The sequence below is a fragment of the Phodopus roborovskii genome, unplaced genomic scaffold, assembly GCF_943737965.1.
Source record: "Phodopus roborovskii unplaced genomic scaffold, PHOROB, whole genome shotgun sequence".
NCBI lineage: Eukaryota > Metazoa > Chordata > Mammalia > Rodentia > Cricetidae > Phodopus > Phodopus roborovskii.
This window is the reverse complement of record NW_026126571.1, coordinates 4060252-4082055: the sequence shown is the minus strand read 5'-3', so window position 1 is coordinate 4082055 and position 21804 is coordinate 4060252. Positions and strand designations below refer to the sequence as shown.

Here is a 21804-nt window from a genome sequence, read left to right as displayed (position 1 = left end):
CAGACAGTTAGCAGTTACTTGTTCCAGTAATAAATTCTGATTGGGAAGGTAAGTTCCAATGTCTTGCCTATCTAGCAAAGATTTCATCTTTTTGGCACTCAGATGACTCAGTTTATGGAGGTGGTCTATTAATATTTTTGCCATTTTTATAGGCAGCCTAGTCTTTCTTTGGTAGATCCAGCACTGCTGATAGGGGTCATAATCTGCACTTAGTTTCTGAATAATGTCCAAATCCATTTCATCATAGTCCCAATCTGAAGTCTCAGCTGTCTCCTTTTCAGTCAATATGGTTATAGTCAATAGTTGGGGGCCTAAGGCTGCTTGTTTGGCTGCTTCATCAGCCAGGCAATTTCCTTTTGCCTCCAGGCTTTCCCCCTTTTGATGCCCAGGGCAATGCATTATGCTCAATTTCTTGGGAAGGAGCAGGGCCTTTAATAATGCCAAGATTTTATTTTTATTTTTAATTTCTTTGCCTTCTGATGTTAAAAGGCCCCTTTTCCAATAAATTTCTCCATGGACATGGGCAGTGGCAAAGGCATACTGGCTATCAGTGTATACATTAAGCGTCTTACCTGCTGCCATCTGGAGAGCCTGAGTCAGAGCAAAGAGTTCAGCTCGCTGAGCAGAGGTGCCTCCAGGGAGTGCAGTGGCCCATATGACCTCTGTGGCATTCGTCACTGCAGCCCCTGCCTGTCTCTCACCATTTAGCAAGTAGCTGCTGCCATCCGTGAACCAAGTGTAGTCCTCATCCTTCAAGGGCTGATCTGTCAGATCAGGCCATGTTCCATGCATTTCTGCAAGGATCTGCTGACAGTCATGGATTGCTGGTCCCTCAGGCAGTGGTAACAAGGTGGCTGGGTTTAGGGTTACTATTGGCCCAAACTGGACCGTGTCTACATCCAGGAGCAGGGATTGATAGTGAGTTAGACGGGCGTTAGATAGCCATCTATATGGTGGCTGATGGATGAGGGACTCAACTGCGTGTGGCGCCAGTATGGTCATTGGCTGTCCCATAGTCAATTTGGTGGCATCCTTGATGAGGACTGCAATCGCTGCCACCATTTGGAGACATGGAGGCCATCCTGATGCAACTGGGTCTAATTTTTTGGACGAGTGGGCAATGGGCCGTCTCCAGGGTCCTAACTTTTGGGTTAAGACTCCTTTTGCATAGCCTGTTTTTCATCAAAAAAGAGTTCAAAAGGCTTGGCGACATCTGGCAAGCCCAGGGCTGGTGAGGACAGCAGGGCCCGCTTGATAGCATCAAAAGCCTGCTGTTGTTCCTCAGTCCATTTAAAAGGTGTGTCTTGCTTGATTAGCGGGTAAAGGGGGGCCACTATTTCTGCGAACCCGGGAATCCAGAATCTACAGAAGCCCACAGTCCCCAAAAATTCCCTAAGTTGATGTTGGTTTTTGGGGATGGGTATGTGAGATATGGTTTCTTTGCAGGCAGGTGTCAACCATCTTTTCCCATTCATTAGCCATTAGCTTGTATCCAAAATAGGTGACTTCCTGTCTACATATTTGAGCCTTTTTGGCAGAGGCTCAAAACCCTAGGTTCCCCAGTGTTAATAATAGAACTCCAGTACCTGTTTTGCAGTCCTGTTCAGTGGTGGCTGCAAGGAGGAGGTCATCCACATATTGCAGCAGGATCAGAGATGGATACCTGATCCGGAAATCTGCCAGGTCTTGGTGAAGGGCCTCGTCAAAGAGAGTGGGGCTATTCTTGAACCCCTGGGGTAGGCATGTCCAGGTCTGAAATGCCCAATTCTGGATCCTTCCATTCAAAAGCAAATAAAGGCTGACTCTGAGGGATCAGCCTCCGGCAAAAGAAAGCATCCTTTAGGTCCAGAACAGTGTACCAGGGATGAGTAGGAGGCAGGGTGCTTAGTAGGTTATAGGGATTTGGCACCTTGGGGTGAATGTTCTCCACTCACTTATTGACTTCCCTAATCTTCGACTGGCCTGTAATCCCCAGTTCCTGGCTTCTTTACAGGCAGATCCATGGGAATCAGCAGGGGATCAAGATCCCTTGGTCTAATAGTCTCTTAATGTGGGGCTTGATTCCTTGATATGCCTCATTTGACATAGGATACTGTTTAATTGAGACAGGGGTGGGGGTTGCCTTCAGGGGTATTATTGGGGGTGCCTGTTGTATTGCCAGCCTCATTCCCCCTGTTTTTGCCCAGGCAAGGGGGTATTGTTTTAACCATAAGTCCATTCCTTCCTGCTGCTCAGGAGGCTTCTCAAAAAGCCTATAATCATTTTCCAATTGTATGGTCAATATTTTAAGTGGAGTCCCTTGTGGGCTGGAGACTTTCGCTTCTGATCCTTCAAAGTGGATCTGGGCTTTTAATTTAGTCAGTAGATCTCGACCCAGTAAAGGATATGGACAGTCCGGTACATGCAAAAAGGAATGTGAGACTTTACCTGATGCAAGATGAACTTTTCTCTCCGTGGTCCATCGGTATTGTTTTCCTCCGATGGCTCCTTGTACCCAAGCTGTTTTGGTACTCAGTGGCCTGTTCGTTTCAGTGAGAACCGAATGTTGGGCTCCAGTGTCCACCAGGAAGGTGACTTGTTGCCCCCTGACTCTTAAGGTTAGCCTGGGCTGGGGGGGGGGAGGAGCTCCTGGCCCTGACTGCCCTAGTCTTCATCTAGGGCTAGAAGCTGAGTTGGTCTTCGGGGTCCGTCCCCACGCCTCTGATTTCCAGGTCTCTTAGGGCAATCTTTGACCCAATGGCCTTTTTCTTTGCAGTAGGCACATTGGTCTCAATCTACCCTGGGCCTCCTTCCTTCTCCCTTCATTTCCTGACTTCCTGTATTATGATTATTCTGAGCTACAGTGGCCAGGATTTTGTTTAATTATTTCCGGTTCCTACGATCCCTCTCTTTCTCTCTCTCTTCTAGTTCCTTTTTTAACTTGTCCTCTCTTTCCTCCTGCAACTTTTTAAGTCTTTCTTCTTTCTCCTCAGGTGTTTCTCTCTTATTAAAGATATTTTCTCCTTCCTTTACAAGATCTTGCAGGCTATAATCTTGTAAATTATCTAGTCTCTGCAACTTAGTCCTAATATCTGGAGCCGACTGCCAAATGAAAGCCATAGAAACATTGCCCCTTTGCTCATTACTATCAGGATCAAAGTGTGTATACATACTGTAGGCTTCCTTTAACTTTTCCAAAAATGCAGTCAGAGTTTCCTCCGGTCCCTGGTTTATCTGTCTTATCTGAGCCAAATTCGTGGGGCGGCGTCCCATGTGCAGCGGAGGCCCGCTATGAGTAACTGGCGATAAAGGCGCAGGTGTCCCCTACCTGGGGTGGTGTTAAAGTCCCAATCGGGACAATTCAGGGGAAAAGCTTCCTCAATTTCATTAGGCAACTGAGTGGGTCTCCCATCATCTCCTAAGATGTTCTTCCGGGCTTCCAGGAAGATGTGTTGTTTTTCTTCCGAGGTTAGAAGGACCTACAAAAGCTGTTGGCAGTCATCCCAAGTGGGTTGATGGGTTATTAGGATGGATTCAATTAGGTTAGAGAGAGCTTCAGGGTCTTTGGAGAAGGAGGGTTTGTTAGATTTCCAATTATAGAGGTCGGTCGCCGAGAAAGGCCAGTATTGAAATTGGCCTCCTGGTCCTGCAGTCTGGCACAAGGGAAAGGCTCGGGAGGTTCCTTCCGTGGCTGTCTCCCTTCGACCACGGAGTCTTCCAGGTACCAGGGAGTCTGCAGTAGTGTCTTCTTGTCCTTTGTCCAGGGCAAGAGTGGTACTGGTACTGTCTGGTTTGTCCGGACCCCTTTGCCAGGCATCGCCACCACCTACAGTGCCCTGGCTGATATGGGGGGGGGGTCTCCGTCTTCTGAAAGCAAATCAATAAGAACAGATTCATCGACAGGAAGAATAGGTTTGGAGCAAGAGGTTTCCTTTTTCTTGAGGACAGGATATAATTGAGATTTGGCAGGTGCCTGAGAGGGAATGAGTGGTACAGAAGAAGGCAAAGGGGGAGCAGTGGGTCCCTGTGAAAGTGGGGCCGCATCCGTCTCGGGGAGAGATTGAGAAGGGGGTTTGGGGGTGACAAAGGGAGCCACCCAAGGGGGTGGGTCAGAGGCCAAATCTTCCCAGGTGACAATATAGGCCACCTGGTCAGGGCATCCTTGGGACCCAGCGTCGAAGACTCATTCCTTCACCTGCAAGATAATACCAAGATAATACCAAGGTCGAAAGTCCCATCACGGGGCCAGCCGACGTTGATTGTGGGCCACTCGGAAGCACACAGGGTTTGCCATCTCTTTTTCTTTATGTCCACTGACTGGTTGTGCACTCGGCCCTGGACTTCGCTCCAGTGATCTAGGGTCAGACTCAAAGGGGGTAGTTACAGATTGGCCCATGTCTTTCTCAAAATAAAGAAGCCAGTAGATAGACAAGGTAAACAGAACACACAGCCAGCCAGCACCAAGACGCACAGCGCTACTTCGGCGTAAAATTGAAACCAGATACTGAGTTGGAGGCACAGAGGGTCTTAAGCCCCCTGGCCCCTCCAAAACCATGAATCCCTGGGACTCGTTGTGGGCCCTGAAAATTGGGCACCGCAGATCCCTGGGACCTCTCCCAGGGTGGCGAGGGAGAAGTCCGAGCCCATCAGCTCCTTCTGAAGCCGCCTACAGACACGAGTAGCAGATTACTGATCACTGCCCAACAAACAACAAGTAAGACATACAAACGAGACAACAAAGAACAGAAATTAAGGGCTGGCCAGCTTGCCTCCCAGTGGATGTCAGTCTCCAGGGGAAGGGTCTCCAATCTCGGTGGAACCTCCAAATAAAGACCCCAAGAATTCAGAGCCTGTCAGGGGAAGGCCCTTGCCCCAAGAGATGAGACCAGACCACTGGATACAAATGCAAGAGGCTGTTTAATGTTTACACACAGGTACCTGTGGACGCTTCAGTCTTTCGGGAGACTGAGAGAGCATGCGTGGTTAAAGCATATGCAGTTTATATAGGGTTGGTGTGGCAAGAAGCAGGCTTACAGAAGCAGAAGCATGGTTACAGGGATTTCATTGTTTCATCTAAATGTAGCAATTGTAGTTAACCAAGGACAGTTGGTTATTTGGGTTGGGCACAAAGAATGCAAAGAAATCAGTTATGACTATCTCGGCATCCTGGATACCGTCCTGCTGACCTTGTTTTGGTCCAAGCTGCAGACCACAGATATCTGGTTGGCGTCGGATGAGAGCAGCACCTGGTTCCCTCCTGTACTTTTCTCATAACTCGACCTTGGCAAATTGGCAAGAGCAGCTCAAACAGGCAATATGCATAATGGGGGTCTTTCATCTGAAATCTCCTTTTCTCTAAGCTGCACAAGTTGGTCACCTGTAGAGGAGGTCTCCTCTGGCATAGGTAACACCCCAGGTACTCAGACCACAGCAGTTGTTACTTCTTACATCCAGCCGCTAACCAGTCAGCAGACCTGCTGAAAACAATTAAACTTTTGTAGCAGCAACAATTTGTGCATAGACTGCTGGGTCAAAAAGAATTTGAGCTGCAAGGGTAGCATATTGCCCAGCACCTGTGAGCATATCTCGATTCCTAGCAGGAAAGCCAACAGCGGCATGGGATTGGGTGGTTTCTTTGCAATATTCTTGAAATTCGCCTCTCCAGAGCAAATAATCACCCCCATTCAGCACGGCTCTACAGAGCTGCATCTAATCTCTAGGGGTGCAATTTAACACTGCAAAAGACTCAAAACTTGGTGAGTGAAAGGAGCAGGGGCCCATAGGCAGTGACAGCCTCCTTAAGTTGTTTTACATCCTTGAAATGAGGGTTGTGTTCCCGAACCCTATTATCCTGAGGATCCACTTTCTCAATCACAAGAAAAGCTTGTCTTTCCTTTTTCTAATGCTTCTACCTTGGTTACTAAATCCTTGACTTCGTCCTCTGTCCCTTGAGGTGCAGAGGTCCTACTAAAGGGATCACAAGATTAATTTAAACCATTTTATTATTTTTAGACCACCGTGTTAAGTTATCCATGCCTGTGCTTTATAGACCAATCAGTTTTCTATAGCCTCCGAGGTCTGCATTTGTGCGGGTGCCTGGATGGGGTGACAAAGCTCATTTTCTGTTATCTTATAAGGCCAGGATCACATACTCAAGGTCCTGTCATAAACAGCAAGGAATGTGACCTTTCACCTATTTACAGCCAGAGGACAGGGTCTGGAATTTAAGGTGTTTAGGGTTTTTCTAAACTTCTAGCTTCCTGTGGTCATTGGAGAGTTAGGCTGTGTTTTTCCATCCTTTCATTCCCCACTTCTTTTCTTGTTAATAGTTCTAATCCTAGAACTGAGAGGACTAAAGAGCAGCTTCCTCTTTTCTCAGAAGGCTCTTGTACTGATGTCTAAGTACCGTGATCTGGATCATACTCACTCATTCCCTAATAAAAGCAACAATTTTATTAATCATACAAGGTCCAACAGTAAGCAGCAAGAGCAAAATCATTGAGGGTCCCATCAGAGCAGGAAGCAAGGTGATCATCCAAGGGGACTTGTTGAACCATCCCTCCAATCATACTTGGTTAACCTCCCTTTCCTTTTCATGGCTTTTTAGTCCTCTAATTTTTGGCCATATTGTCCATTACTTTTCCTGAGTGGTCGCATTACAAGCAGCATTCCTCTTTGAGGGAGGCGCAGAGGCCTCCCTGCTGTAAAAATAATAGATCTGACCCCCTACGGTACTGGAGGGCGATCTCTGATAGGGAGCTTAGTGAGTCCTGTAAATGGGAGATGGAAACCTGTACCCACTTTAAGTCTGAGTCTAGACTTGCTTGCAGGCCTGAGTAGGCCTGCTGCTGTTGTATGAGAGCTGTGGTCCCTGTATCCACCCCTATGGCAATTCTGTTCCAAGGGGAGAGTCAGCGTGGTTAATGGTTCCCTCTTCTGTCAGATCTACCTCAGAGTGATAGGTTTAGTAAGGTAGGAGTCTGACAAGGACATAGAAATCTTTGGACACATTAAGGACCTGCTGGTGGACACATGCAGTTAGGCCCATGGACCATGCCCACCAGGTGTCATTGTGGGGCATGAGGTAAGAGGTCCCATTAATAGGGTTGGTTACACAGACACTGGTAGCATGAGGGTACTGAGCCCACACATGTCCCTTGTCCTGTGACTGATTGGAGTGTCAGGGGGACTTTAGATTGCCATATACAGACTGTAGGTTCCTCCTAGAAACTTGTATAGGACCCCAGGAGAGTAATTTCTTCATAATGGGGGGTGGGGCAATTGTGTAGCATAGCCAGCAGGATTCGGTTACATTGGTGCTGGTGGTATTTAGGAATACAGATGACTGCTGGAGCAGTTGTAAGAGGCTGTCCCTGGGTCCTAAAACCTCGAGTAGCGTGGTGGTAGGTCCAGGGGAAGAGAAGGACATATTGTGGACCAGCTGCAAAGTGGGCCTTGGAGGGGGGGTGGTTACACTGGGGAGGGGGCAGACCTTGGCAGCATAGGATTAGGTCTTATTGGCCCGGTTGGGGGCTCCACAATTTGGAGGCTAACAGTGAACAGGAAGCCTGGGTCATATCCAGAGGCATAAAATCAGATTCCCCATTGTACTCCTGAGAGCCAAGGTTGTGGTTGCTTCTTACCTGCCTTCACAACTGAAGCCTCAATGAGGTACACCATGTGTTACATCAGGCACGTCCCTGCCTATCCCTTGAATGACTGTGTAATTGGCAATTACCCTACGCCAATCAGTTGAGGGAGTGGGTTTCCAGTATACATTCCCAGAAGTCTTACAGTCCCAGGATGCACAGTAGTAGTCATTTTTTCCCCCACAATAGGATTTGCCTCGAGGTCGATGGTATCCCAGATAGGTTTAGAAAGGGGTTTTATATAGCCTGGATCTCCAGAATTTATTACATCCCAGCCATCCTTCCTGCCCTGCACAGGCAGGGACCTGCTGTAAATTCGAGTGGGCTTCAACTTCCCATCCTGCGGATCCCACTGCCATCTTGCAAACCTCCGGGTACAGATCAGGCCACCATGTATATGGGAGACATTCCTTTTGGATGCTCCAGACAACATCCCCAACCTGCGAGGAAACCTGCCAAGTCAGTTTCTTGGGTGTGTGAGGGTTGGTAAAGGTTATGGAGTCACCTGGTTGAAGAAGCAGGGCCCATATGACGAAGCTTAAGCTTAAGGGGATTCTCAGTCTTTTTGGCTCTCCATTCAGGATTGGGGGTGGCACTGGTTTGACGTGGGAGGCATGGATCCAGGTGGTGATTCCTTCAACCTTCACTGATGTTTGTGTGGTCAGGAGCACAAGATATAGGCCTTTCCACTGAGTCTCAATGTTTCTTGCGAGTGACATCTCACTTAGACCGAATCTCCAACCTGGAAGCGATGTGGGACTTGCAAGTCTCCTTCCGCCGAGTAGGTCTCCCGGAGCTGCTTCCACGCTCGCTGTCTCACCCACTCGAGCAACCTGAGCCTAGCGAACAGGGGCTGGGAGAACAGCGTGTCAGCACAATGTACAGAGGCAATTTCCACTAGTGGAGGAGGCCCCCCCCATGGAGCAATTCATAAGGGGTCAGCCCAAATGGTCCAGGGGTGTTTCTAACCCTGAAAAGCACAAAGGGTAGGAGAGCTATCCAATATTAATGCCAGTCTCTGCGGTCAATTTAGTGAGGGTCTCTTTAATGGTTCTGTTCATCCTTTCTACATGCCCTGAGCTTTGGGGTCTGTATGCACAATGTAATTTCTAATCAATCCCCACCGTCTTGGCTAGCCCCTGACTTACCTGGGCAACAAAAGCTGGACCATTGGCTGATCCTACTACCTTAGGTATTCCACATCTTGGGAAAGTTTCCTCCAGTATTTTCTTAGCCACCATGGTTGAGGTCTCCTTCTTGGTAGAGTAAGCCTCTACCCATCCTGAAAAGGTGTCTATAAAAACTAATAAGTACTTGTTACCATATTTGGCTGGCTGTACCTCCGTGAAGTCCATTTCCCAGAGAACCTGTGTGGCTTCCCCTCAGTCTCTTCCCAGGAGGCATTCTTGAAGGATTAGTATTAACCAGCTGACACGGCACACAATGTTTGACCACTGAGTCGGTCACCCCCAGTAGTCTCAGAACTCACTTCTGTAGATTTTTAGCTCCTAGGTGGGTTAGATGATGTATCTGCTGGATGTATTCTAACCCTTTTGTGTAGGGTAAAATCTCCTTCCCACCTGAGGTATAACAAGTCCCCTCTAGGGTCTCAGAGAACTCATATAATTTCTTTATCTCTTGCCAGTCTTTTAGAGTATACTGTAGTCTGAGTTCTAGGGTTTTGAACTTCTCTACTAGAGGCAACACGTTGCCACCCTGGGCTGCCTGCTTGATTACCTGGTCGGCCATCTGATTCCCTTTTGAGATGAAATATTTGGCTTTTCCGTGTCCAAGGCAATGTATAATGGCCAGGCTTTTTGACAAATGTAAGGCTTCCAGCAAGCTTAGAATTTCTTCTTTGTTTTTGACTTCCTTCCCTGCTAAAGAAAGCACCCACTTTTGTTTATAGATAGCAACATGTGCAGTTGCAAAAGCATACCTGCTGTCCATGTAGATGTTTATGGATTTCCCTTCAACAAGACGCAAGGCCTGCATAAGGGCCATGAGCTCAGCTTTTTGTGCTGAAGTTCCTTCCGGGAGGCTGCTAGTCCAGACATTGCGGGTTCCATCCAGCACCACCACTCCAGCCCTTCCTTTACCTTTTACCATGTAACTGCTCCCATCAGTGAACCAGGTCCACCCCTCTCTGGCCAACGGGATGTCAGTAAGATCTTTGTGAACCCCAGTCTCTTCAACCAACAGTTGATGGCAATCATGAGTCCCTGGTTCATCAGTCTCCTCAGGCAGAAGATTGGCGGGGTTGAGGGTGGCTGTGGGGGGAACGTGATCCTCTCTGTGAGAAGCAGACTTTGGTGATGAGTCATGAGGGCATTGGTCATCCATCAGTCTGGGGGCTGCTGGACAATGCTCTCCAGTGCATGGGGGGCTATTATAGTTACTTTCTGCCCCAAAGTAAACTTGTCAGCGTCTTTGACCAGTACAGCCATGCTATGGCAGCGATAGCTTTTAGACAGCCAGGCCATTCCCTGGCTACAGGATCAAGTTTCTTTGACAGATAAGCAACTGGTCTGTTCCATGGCCCTAGGGATTGAGTTAAAACTCCCCGGGCTGCCCCCTTGAGCTTGTCCACATAAAGGATAAAAAGTTTAGTTACATTAGGGAGAGCTAGAGCAGGTGCACTCAGCCAGGCTTTTTAATGGCATCAATGCCTCCTAATGCTCTGGGGCCCAAGAGAATTTTTATTTTTCTTTAGTCAGCGGGTAGTATGGAGCTGCTAAGGTCGCAAATCCCAGGATCCATAGCCTGCAAAACCCAGCTATCCTCAGAAATTCTCTTACTTGTCTGGCCATGGTTGGAGCCAGATTCTGGACTGCAGTTCTCTTCCGAGCCTCTCTCAGCCATCATTGCCCATGCTGTAGACTGCACCCCAGGTACTTTACCTCTCTTCGGCATATCTGGGCCTTGTTGGCTGAGGCTGGATAACCCAGGTCAGACAATTCCAGCAGCAGTGCTTTTGTTCCTTCCAAGCAGTCCTTTTGGGTGGTTCACCCTAGAAGTAGGACATCCACACATTGGAGGAGGGCCACCTGGGGGTGTTGGATGCTGAAGCTGGTCAGATCTTTATGAAGGGCCTAATTAAAGATGATTGGGGAGTTTTCAAACCCTTGGGGCAGTTGGGTCCAGGTAAGCTGCCTGGTCCTGCCCATGTTGGGGTCTCTCCATTCAAAGGCAAAAAGTGGATGGCTGGTGGGATGTAACCTCAGGTAGTAGAAGACATCTTTAAGTCTAATATGGTGTGCCAGCTCCACTCAGGTGGGAGGGCACTCAGGAGGTTATAAGGGTTTGAGAAAGTTGGGACAGTTGCCCTGTTTTATTGATCTGGCTCAAGTCCTGCACCGACCAATAATCATTGGTCCCAGGCTTTCTAACTTGTAGCAAGGGAGTGTTCCAGGGAGATTGAACAGGATCCAGGATGCCTTGCTGGATCAATCTTTGGATATGGGGTCAAATTCCTTCCCCAGCCTCTCTACTCAATGGGTACTGTTTGACTGATACTAGCTTTCAGCTGAATAACCTGAGGGGGCATATGTTTCGCCAGACCCATTCTGCATACTTCAGCCCAAGTTAAGGGAGTTTGGGCCAACCACCAGTCCATATTTGAGGCTCCAGTCTCGTCTGAACAGTCTAGGTCAAGCCAGGGCTCCTTATCTTCTAGTCTAACAGTGAGGACTTGCAATTGTAACTGATGGCTGTTCAGAGTCAAAATTAATCTGGGCTCCTACTTTTGACAGAATGTCTCTTCCTAACAGAGGGTAAGGGCATTCTGGGATAACCAGGAATGAGTAGGATACCCGGCCCACGCCAAGATCCACTGTTCTTCTGGTAGTCCATGAATACCCTGTGGCACCCATAACAGAAGATTTTTTTGCCTTCTAATTTCCCTAATGGCTTTATCAGCACGGAATGCTCTGCTCTGGTCTCCACCAAAAATTTGACTGGTCACCCCTCCACTTTCAAAGTTACCCTGGGCTCAGAGAGGGGGTCTGAACCCCATCTCCCCTAATCTTCATCTTCCCCAGGGCTAGGACATTTGATTCCTTGTTTCTCTTCTTGGGGCAGTCATTTGCCCAGTGCCCTTTTTCTTAACAATATGCACACTGGTCATTATTGAGTAGGGTCCTGTTGCCCAGGTTTCCTGGCTGTCTAGGAAACTTCTCTCTCTCTCTCTATTTTACTTCTCTCTATATATATATTTTTTAACTTCTCTCTCTCTCTATTTACTGTCTTTCCCTTCAACCACTACAGCCAAGATTTCAGTCAGATTGTTTTCCTGTCTTCTGTCATGCCTTTCCTCTCTCTCTTTTCTCTCTCCTTCTCTTTTCTCTGTTCATTCTCTTCCTCCTTCTCCCATTTATAATACACTTTCTCTGCCTCTTCCACTAAATCATGCAACTCAACTTCCTGTAACACTTCCAGTCTCTGGAATTTCTTTCTAATAGCCAGGGCCAATTGCTCTATGAAGGCCAGAGCCACCTAAATTTTCTGAACTTCTGAGGTAGGGTCAAAAGGAATTAACTGCCTGAAGACTTCCATGAGCCTTTCAAGGGAGATTTGGTCAGTCCGTGAATCACAACTCTTACCTTAGCCAAATTGGTGAGCCTTCTCATGGCACCTTGGAGAACCCCCAACAGTGTATTGCGATAGACTTTCAAGCTCTCCCTACCTTCGGCAGTGTTGAAGTCCCAACTGGGGTAGTCAAGGGGAATCCTTCGTCAATCTTGTTTTGCAGCTGCTTGGGCTGCCTGTCCATCCCAGACACATATTTCCTAGCCTCTAATAGTATTCTTTCCTGCTCCTCAGTTGTGAATAGCGTTTGCAGCAGCTGTTAACAATCATCCCAAGTAGGCTGGTGAGAAAACATAAGGGACTCCACCAACCCTGTAAGGCATTGGAGATCCTCTGAATAATGGGGTGGTTAGTTTTCCCATTATAAAGATTTGAGGGCTGCAACTGGCCACCCAGCACTGGGTGGGAGGCAAACATGCATAGCGGCAGGATCACAACCCCATCTGTCTGCTCTGTCATGACTCCTCTCCAGCTTCAATCCCAGTAGCAGGTCTTCCTGAAGCCGGAGCCCGAGCTTCAGGGGGAGCAGAAGATCCCCCTGCAGCACCCTGTATCAGATAAGGGGGTGGGGGAATGGGTTGGGATTCTGGCCAAGCCAGAGGTTCCTCAGTCTCAGGATAGATCCAAGGAGAGGGTTTGGGTTCCTCAGGCAGACATTTTCTTTCACTTTCAAGGGCCAGAACTCGGGAGCCTGGCTCTCTTGGCTTGCTCAGTCATGGCTTAACCCATGGGGGAGGGTTGTCTACCAGATCCTTCCATGTAAGGATGGGATGAGAGCCAGGTCCAGTCTGAAAGTCAGTTGTCTTAACTGCTTGGATAATCTCAGAATTAAAAGTTCCCACTGGTGGCCATCCAACACTGAAAGTCGGCCACTCAGAGGTACACAAAGTCTTCCAGGGTCTCTTCCTAACATCAATGAACAAATTATGGGCCTGAGACTTAACTTCAGTCCAGTGGTCAAGAGTCAAACTAAGGGGAGTCATCACCATCACCGTCTGTCCCCTGATAAAACTATAGACAAAGACACACAGAACGAAAATTCATGGAACAGAAACTAACAGATCCAGACACACACTACCCATCCGTGTCTTCCACAAACAGGCAAAAGAATCGGATGGCTGCGGAGGAAGCTTCAGCTTCAACAACTGAACTGGGTCTTCAGAACAACCGACAGATGGAAGCCAATGGCCTCCTCACCTCCCAGGGCATCCCCCAGGGTAGCAGCCTGTCATCCCCCAGGATGTTTGCTGATCACAGGCCTCTGGTTCTTATGGCCAGAGAAGACAGCTGCAAACCGATACCAAAAACGTGTAGTCCAGAAAACAGATACTCAGAACAGAGATGCTGGCTCACACACACACACACACACACACACACACACACACACACACACACCAGGGGGGGATACCCTTACCTCCAAGTCAGATCTCAAGTGTGAGGGGTGGTCGCAGTTTCCTGGCCCATGCACCACATGAAAGCCTGAAGAGTGAGGACCCTCACTCTCCGACTCAGGAACGGTGACACCCCAAATCACTCACGAGAAGCAGTCTTGATGCAAAATGCATAAAGTCTTTTATATTCCAAGTGCACTGGGGTTCACAGTCGTATGCCACACAGGGGTAGAGAACTGAGGACCATGAGGTCAGAACCAAGACTGCTTTTATTGGGTTACAACAAAGCCCATGCATTGTAAACCAATCATCCCAAAGCATCAAGAGCCTGGTGCAGGCCAATCAATTTAAACATTTTTTTTTAGTTTTTAGACCAATCATTTTAAATTATTCTGAAAGGATGGAAAAACACATCCTAACTCTCCAATGACCCCAGGAAGCTAGAAGTTTAAAATACTATCTAAAAAGCCCTAAAAACTTCAAATTCCAGACCCTGTCCTCAAACTCCTTGCTGTTTGCCACAGACAAGCCCTTGAGTATGTAATCCTGGCCTAGTAAGATAATAGAAAATGAGCTAACAAACCACTTATTTGACTTTGTAAACTGCTTGTGAAACACGCGCCTCAGTGACCTATGTGTGGGCTTTGTTGTAAACCCTATGAAAAATGTCTCGATTCTTCCCTCGAGATCCTCAGTCCTCTACCCCTGTGTGGCTTTTGACTGTAGACCCCAGTGCACTTGGAATATAAAAGACCTTATGCATTTTGCATCAAGACTGCTTCTCGTGAGTGATTTGGGATGTTGCCTTTCCTGAGTCGGAGTGTGAGGGTCCATGCTCTTCAGGCTTTCATGTGGTGCATGGGCCAGGAAACTGCAACCATCCCTCACACTTAAGATCTGACTTAGAGGAAAGGGTATCCCCCCTGGTGTGTGTGTGTGTGTGTGTGTATGTGTGTGTCGGCTGGCATCTCTGTTCTGTGTATCTGTTTTCTGGAACGCATTTTCGGTTTCTGTTTGCAGCTGTCCTCTGTGGCAGTAAGGACCAGAGTGCTGTGATCAGCAGATGTGCTAGGGGGATCACAGGCTGCTGCCCTGGGGGACACCCCAGGGGGATATGGGAGCCTGGGTGGACTCCTGTCATTTGGTAGGACCAAGTTCTATTGTTGAAGCAGAAGCTTCCTCCCCCAGGGCCGTCCAATTCTTTTGCATGCTTCTGGAAAACTTGGACGGGTCCTATGGGTCTGGATCTGTTTTGTGCGTTTTCATTCTGGGTGTCTTTGTCTGTAGTTTTATCATAGGACAGACAGTGATGACTGATGACTCCCCTTAGTTTGACTCTGACCACTGGACTGAAGTTAAGTCTCGGGCCCATAATTTGTCAGGTGAGGTTAGGCAGATCCTGGCAGACTTTTTGTGCCTGAGTGGAGGCATTCGGTGTTGGATGGCCATCAGAGGAAACCTTTTAATTCTGAGATCATCCAAGCTGTTAAGGCAACTGTTTTTCAGGACCTGGCTCTCAGCCCAACCAGCCACCAGAGCGCACTTGTGAGGGTCCATCTTTGGGGCTGGGAGAGCCAACTAGACTTCGAACACACATTCCCCGCCCCCAGGAGCTCACTGCTGCTGCCAGCACCATCGCTGCTGCTGCTGCTGCTGCTGCCGCCGGGATTGCCAAGGCCAGGCTGCAACCAATGGCTGTGGGCGGGGTGGTGGGCGAATTCCTGGGTCCCTGCCTGCTCTGGCCCCCGTGAGGTGACTGGCCAGAGGCTATTGCTATCCTTCCTCAGTGTCTCTCAAAGTCATTTTTGACACGCTTCTGATCTTCACCTGGGTAGATGAGATAGAGACGAGGATGCTGGCGTGGGACCTTCCACCCCCCCCCCAAGCTCAGGCTCCGGCCGTGGGAGAGGAGCCACGACAGAGTAGGCCCTGTAATACCGGGTGGCCAGATTTCAGCCTCCCCAGTACTGGCTCTTCTCCTCCTCAGAGCCTAATTGGGATGATTGCCAACACCTGCTGCAGACCCTCTTCACAACTGAGGAGGGGAGAGAATACTATTGACTATGGATTCCCCCTGACTCCCCCCAGTTGGGACTTCAACACTGCTAAAGGTGGGGAGAGCTTTAAAGTCTATTGGCAGGCTCTGGTGGCAGGTCTCTGAGGTGCCTCCAGATGGGCCACCAATTTGGCTAAGGTAACTAGAGCACTCCTTTTTCACCCTACCTCAGAAGCCCAGAGAGCTTTGATGGCTCTGGCCTTAATAGGGCAATCGGGCCCCAGATATTAGAAAGAAACTCCAGAGACTGGAAGGGTTACAGGAAGCTGAGTTACATGATTTAGTGAAAGAGAGAGAACATGTATTACAAAAGGGAGACTGAGAAAGAGAGAGAATAGAGAGAGAGACAGAGAGAGATAAGAAAAAGAAAGAGGAGAGAGGAAAGGCATGACAGAAGACAGCAAAACAATCTGACTGAAATCTTGGCTGTAGTGGTTGAAGGAAAAGACAGTAAATAGAGAGAGAGAGAAGTTAAAACAGGCCCTAAACAACCAGGAAACCTGGACAACAGGACCCCACTCGATAACGACCAGTGTGCATATTGTTAAGAAAAAGGACACTGGGCAAATGACTGCCCCAAGAAGAGAAACAAGGAATCGAAGGTGCTAGCCCTGGGGAAGATAAAGATTAGGGGAGATGGGGTTCGGACCCCCTCTCTGAGCCCAGGGTAACTTTGAAAGTGGAGGGGTGACCAGTCAAATTTTTGGTGGAGACCAGAGCAGAGCATTCCGTGCTGATACAGCCATTAAGGAAATTAGAAGACAAAAAAATCTTCCGTAATGGGTGCCACAGGGTATTCATGGACTACCAGAAGAACAGTGGATCTTGGCGTGGGCCGGGTATCCCTGGTTATCCCAGAATGCCCTTACCCTCTGTTAGGAAGAGACACTCTGTCAAAAGTAGGAGCCCAGATTAATTTTGACTCTGAACAGCCATCAGTTACCGATACACAGGGAAATCAATTGCAAGTCCTCACTGTTAGACTAGAAGATAAGTACAAACTCCACGAGGAGCCCTGGCTTGACCTAGACTGTTCAGACGAGACTGGAACCTCAAATATGGACTGGTGGTTGGCCCAAACTCTCTTAACTTGGGCTGAAGTATGCAGAATGGGTCTGGCGAAACATGTGCCCCTGCAGGTTATTCAGCTGAAAGCTAGTACTACACCAGTATCAAACAGTACCCGTTGAGTAGAGAGGCTGGGGAAGGAATTTGACCCCATATCCAAAGATTGATCCAGCAAGGCATCCTGGTTCCTGTTCAATCTCCCTGGAAGCCTATCCATAAACATCTACATGGACAGCAGGTATGCTTTTTGCAAGTGCACATGTACACTGGGCTATCTATAAACAAAGGTGACCATTTACTTCAGCATGGAAGTCAAAAACAAAGAAGAAATTCTAAGCTTGCTGTAAGCCTTACATTTACCAAAATGATTGGCCATTATACACTGCCCTAGACTTCATGGAGGTAAAGCCAGCCAAGTATGGTAACAAGTATGTATTAGTTCTTATAGACACTTTTTCAGCATGGGTAGAGGCTTACCCTACCAAGAATAAAACCTCAATCACGGTGGCTAAAAAGATACTGGAAAAAAAAGTTCAAGATTTAAAATACCTAAGGTATTAGGATCAGACAGTGGTCCAGCTTTTGTTGTCCAGGTAAATCAGGGACTAGCCAAGATGTTGGGGATTGATTGGAAATTACATTGTGCATACAGACACCAAAGCTCAGTGCAGGTAAAAAAAGATGAATAAAACTAAAAGAGACCCTCACTAAATTGACCGCAGAGACTGGTATTAATGATTGAATAGTAGCTCTCCTACCCTTTGTGCTTTTCAGGGTTAAAAACACTCCTGGACAGTTTGGGATGGCCCCCTATGAATTGCTCTATTGAGGGCCTCCTCCACTGATGAAAATTGCTTCTGTACATACTCTGATGTGCATTGCTCTCCCAGCATTTGTTTGCTGGGCTCAAGGTGCTCCAGTGGGTGAGACAGTGAGCATGGAAGAAGCTCCAGGGGGTCTACTCAGAAAACTTACAAGTCCCACATCACTTCCAAATGGGGGACTTGGTCTACATGTTAGACATCACGGCACAGGATACCTTGAGACTCAGTGAAAAGGCCCATTTTACGGCTGGTGTAGAATATGTCCACCTCTTCCTCTGGACCCACCCCAACACCACTCGAGGTTACAGGACCCAGGAACAGCCTCTTACAACTGCTCCAACAATCACTTTTATTCCTCTCTTGTTGCTTACTGTTAAAAAATTGTTGCTTTTGTTAAAAAATAAATGAGCGCAGTCCAGATTATGGTACTTAGACAACAATACAGGAGCCTCCTGAGTCAAGAAGGGGCTGCCTCCTAATTTCCCTAGTTCTAAGATTAGAACTATTAACAAGAGAAGAAGTGGGGAATGAAAGGATGGAAAAACACACCCTAACTCTCTAATGACCCCAGAAAACTAGAAGTTTAAAATACTATCTAAAAAGCCCTGAAAACCTCAAATTCCAGACCATGTCCTCTGCCAGTAAATAGTCAAGGTCATACTCACTGCTGTTTACCACAGACAGGCCCTTGAGTACGTAATCCTGGCCTAGTAAGATAACAGAAAATGAGCTAACAAACCGCTTATCTGACTTCTTAAACTGGTTGTGAAACTCCTGCCCCAGTGACCTATATATGGGCTTTGTTATAAACCCTATAAAAAACTGTCTCAATTCTGCCCTGGGAGTCCTTAGTCCTCTAACCCTGTGTGGCATATGACTGTGGACTCCAGTGCACTTGGAATAAAAATTCCTCATGCTTTTGCATCAAGACTGCTTCTCGTGAGTGATTTGGGGTGTCGCCTTTCCTGTGTGGGAGCGTGAAGGTCCAAGCCTGCCCTTTATAGACCAATCAGTTTTCTATAGCCCTGGAGGTCTGCATTTGCGAGGGCTCCTGGGTGGGGTGACAAAGTTCATTTTCTGTTATCTTATGAGGCCAGGATCATGTACTCAAGGTCCTGTCATAAACAGCAAGGAATGTGACCTTTCACCTATTTACTGCCAGAGGACAGGGTCTGCAATGTAAGGTGTTTAGGGTTTTTCTAAACGTCTAGCTTCCTGTGGTCATTTGAGAGTTAGGCTGTGTTTTTCCATCCTTTCAGGGTCAGACTTGTAGGTCTCTGGACATTTCTCTAGAGTCAGTTTTGTCTTCAAACCTATAATGGCTCCCTCTTTTATGGTATCTGTCACACGGGCGCTCTCTTAGGTGATTCTTCTTTCTTCTGAATCTCAGTGGGACCTCCATTAGTAGTGCCCATGCTATGGTCTCTTCCACTAAGCTGGCGAAGGCCTGGAGATTGAAATAAAAGACAAGACAGCAGGTTGTTTATTCAACAGCAATATCGGAATGCCAAATTCTGAATGCCAAATGCTTGAGGGCTTATATAGTGACTCACAGCACAGTGGAAAACAACAGGGTTTTCAGGCTTAGCTCCTCCCCAGCAAATGTGCATTATCAAAATAGGAAGAGTACCAACAACAACTCTTGGGCAATATATTCCAACCAATGGCTTCAGGCTTGCTCGAGGTGTCTCGAGCGTCCATGCAGGACCCTACACCCCTCTGTTCTTCACACTTCTTCATTTTCCCTTCTTTGCAACAAAACCAAATGACATAGAAACAAAGATATTTTTTCTTCATGGGCTTACATAAATATCCACTGAGAGGATGGTGGAATCTATATCTCAGGTAAGAATGAATCCTTCTGTTCTGTTTGGCCCTTTTTAGTTGAGTTACACTAAACTTGATAATGCCTTTTCCTCCCTCATTAACCTAGTTTCTCTGGAGTTCAGTCATCAGCTTATATGTGTGATCTAATCTCTAGTGTAATATCATTCATTCATATAAATCGAACATGTACAATGTAAGAGTGACGATTGAGCTAATTTTATCTTTATATCACTGAAAATAAGACATATTTCTAGTAAGGCACAGTTTTATTGCCTTTCTGTAAGATGATACACAGAGAAAGCACAATTTTGATGACTATAAAGGTATTATTTTCTATAAGTATGTGGTTTATTGGTATATTTTAATTAAATATTTCTTTCATAGATCTAATCGTGTTTCATACTGAAAGACCCACAGGGTGTGGACCTTCATGCTCCCACTTGGTAAAGGCAACACCCCAAATCACTCAGGAGAAGTGATCTTGATGTAAAATCAAGGGGTCTTTTATATTCCAAGTGCACTGGGGTCCACAGTCATGTGCCACACAGGGGTAGAGGACTGAGGACCCTGAGTACAGAATTAAGACAGCTTTTATGGGGTTTACAACAAAGCCCGCACATTGTAAACCAATCATTTCATAGCATTCAGAGCCCACACGGTGCGGGCCAATCAATTTAAATCATCCAAGCCTGCGCTTTATAGACCAATCAGTTTTCTATAGCCCCAGATGTCTGCATTTGCGCGGGTGACAAATCTCATGTACTCACTTGTCCCGTGGTAAACAGCAATGAATGTAACTTTTTGCCTACTTACTATCAGGGGACCAGGTTTGGAATTTAAGGTATTTAGAGCTTTTTTAGACTTCTAGTTTCCTGGGGTCATTGGAGAGTTAGGCTGTGTTCTTCCATCCTTTCATTCCCCACTTCTTCTCTTGTTAATAGTTCTAATCTTAGAACTGGGAGGAATAAAGGGCAGCCTCCTCTTGGCTCGGAATGCTCTTGTACTGTTGTCTAAGTACCATGATCTGGAGCAACAAGAGAGGAATAAAAATGAGCAATTGTAAGAGGTTGTTCCCAGGTCCTTGAGTGGTGTGGAGGTGGGTCCACGGGAAGAGGACATATTCTGGAACGGCCACAAAGTGGGCCTTTTCACCGGGTCTCAAGGTTTCCTGTGTGGTGACATCTAATGTAGACAGAATCTCCAACTTGGAAGCATTGTGGAACTTCCAAGTCTCCTTTCGCCGGGCATGCCTCCTGGAGCTGCTTCCATGCTCACTGTCTGAGCACCTTAAGCCTAGCAAACGGAGGCTGGGAGAACAGCACATCAGCACTATGAACAGAGGCAATTTCCACCAGTGGAGCCCCCCCATAGAGCAATTCATAGGGGGTCAGCCCAAACGGTCCACGGGTATTTTTAACCCTGAAAAGCACAAAGGGTAGGAGAGCTATTCAATCATTAACGCCAGTCTCTGCGGTCAATTTAGTGAAGATCTCTTTAATGGTTTTATCTATTCTGTTTATTTGAGCTTTGGGGTCTACATGCACAATGTAATTTCAATCAATCCCCAGTGTCTTGGCCAGTTACTGACTTACCTGGGCAACAAAACTGGACATTGTCTGATCCTACTACCTTAGGTATTTTAAATCTTTGGAAATTTTTCTTCAGTAATTTTTTTTAGCCACCTTGGTTGAGGCAGCCCCTTTAGTTTATAGATAGCCCCGTGCACATGTACAGGTGCAAAAGCATACCTGCTGCATGTGTAATGTTTATAGACTTCTCTTCAACTAGCAGCAAGGCTTGCATAAAGGCCATGAGCTCAGCTTTTTGTGCTGACTTTCCTTCCAGCGTGCTGCTGGCCCATACCGTGCAGGTTCCCTCCACCACCCCAGCCCTTCGTTTACCTTTAACCATGTAACTGCTCCTATTAGTGAACCAGGTCAGTGCCTCCCCTGCCAGAGGGATGTCTCTAAGATCTTTGTGAACTCCAGTCTCTTTAACCAACAGTTGATGGCAGTCAGGAGTCACTGGTTTATCAGTCTCCTCAGGCAGAAGAGCAGCAGGATTTTGGTGGCTGGTGGAGCGAACACAATCCTCTCAGGGAGAAGCAGGCTTTGGTAGTGAGTCATGTGGACATTGGTCATCCACATACTGGAGGAGAGTCACCTGGGGGTGTTGGATCCTGAAGTTGGCCAGATCTTTATGAAGGGCCTCATCAAAGATGGTCGGGGAGTTTTTAAACCCTTGGGGCAGTCGGGTCCAGGTGAGCTGCACATGTCAGGGTACCTCCATTCAAAGGCAAAAAGCGGTTGGCTGGTGGGATATAACCTCAAACGAGTGGGATACCCGGCCCACGCCAAGGTCCACTGTTCTTCGGGTAGTCCATGAATACTGCCGTTGCCCTGTGGCACCCATTACCCAGGATT

The 21804-nt window shown here is 47.4% G+C and overlaps 2 pseudogenes; both read right to left on the bottom strand.

Annotated features, from left to right (window-relative positions):
• Positions 1–1151: 1151 nt before the first annotated feature.
• On the bottom strand, positions 1152–8061 carry LOC127235815 (uncharacterized; annotated as a pseudogene).
• A 68-nt stretch (positions 8062–8129) lies between these two features.
• Positions 8130–13297, bottom strand: LOC127235814 (uncharacterized; annotated as a pseudogene).
• Between the last annotated feature and the right edge of the window lie 8507 nt (positions 13298–21804).